Source organism: Sinocyclocheilus rhinocerous, unplaced genomic scaffold (assembly GCF_001515625.1).
Source record: "Sinocyclocheilus rhinocerous isolate Xijiao unplaced genomic scaffold, SAMN03320098_v1.1 scaffold6028, whole genome shotgun sequence".
Classification (NCBI taxonomy): domain Eukaryota; kingdom Metazoa; phylum Chordata; class Actinopteri; order Cypriniformes; family Cyprinidae; genus Sinocyclocheilus; species Sinocyclocheilus rhinocerous.
The window spans coordinates 99,094-100,247 of record NW_015666169.1 but is presented as its reverse complement, the minus strand read 5'-3'; the positions used below and the strand labels follow the sequence as shown (position 1 = coordinate 100,247).

Genomic DNA, 1,154 nt, shown 5'->3' with positions numbered 1-1,154 from the left:
TGGGCTATTTTTGTACAACCTACATTTGTTCTCTCTCTCTCTGCGACACCTTTTCCCTATTGTGTTGTCAATTTTAAACGAATTGTATCCTGACAAGATGAATAAAAATAAGAAATAGCATACAATTTTTGTACAACATTTTTATTTTCTCTGACACTTTTTTTCCTACTGTGTTGCATAAAATATTAAACTAATTTTGTGTCTTAAGATAATTCATATAAATTCAAGTCAAAGTCAATAAATTCAAGACTCTTGACAAGACGAATAAAATAACATACAATTTTGTGCAGACTACACTTTTATTTGTCAGCCTATCTCTCTTTCTTTCAGTAGCGGAAATTTAAATGTGAGATTCTGGAAACGAGATCTAAATTTAGAGGGAACGGTTGGGTCGGGAAGAAAATTATTCTAAGCGGACAGCGGGTGAACAAAGAGTGAATATATAGCGGGAGCGGGACTAAAAAAACAGTCCCGCGCAGACCTCTACACTGAAGACTGGAGTAATGATGCTGAAAATATAGCTTTGATCACAGAAATAAATTACAGTTTAACAGAGATTCACATAGAAAACAGCTGTTTTAGATTAGAATAATATTTCACATTTTTTATTGTATTTTTGATCAAATAAATCCAGCCTTAGTGAGCAGAAGAGACTTCTTTCAAAAACATTAAAATTTTTGGCCAGTAGTATATTTTGTCTGATAAACGTGTTCTAAATTCTAAACACAGCAGACAGTAAATGAGCTTTAAGTCTTACAGCAGTAAAAGAGATTCTGCAGTGTTTTCTCACACAACAAACACTGTAATGTGAAGAAAGGGTGAATTGGGCCACGTTTCGACTGCTGTCTGACATTCACCCGACATTTAGAGAGAACACAGGAATTCACAGGTTTATGTCAGCACTTGAACAGCGTTTGTTGAACATTTATCAGACTAGAAACACATTTCTTGATGTGTGTTAAAGATCAGGCCCATGTGGACGGTCAAACAATAGTGCTTCCTGTGACCAGCGGAACAACTGACCATCAGTTTTAAAAACCAAAGGTCTGCTAAATACTGACTTATGAATGAAGCCTTCACTAGCGCTTCAGCTCTGTAACGTCAACCCTCTACACACACACACACACATATACACACACACACACATATACATA

The 1,154-nt window shown here is 35.7% G+C and overlaps 1 protein-coding gene across 3 annotated transcripts in view; it reads right to left on the bottom strand.

Moving 5' to 3' along the window:
• Positions 1-1,154, bottom strand: part of LOC107731857 (proline-rich receptor-like protein kinase PERK2) — a 12,409-nt gene that overhangs the window by 2,886 nt on the left and 8,369 nt on the right. The gene's annotated exons all lie outside the window — the stretch shown is intronic.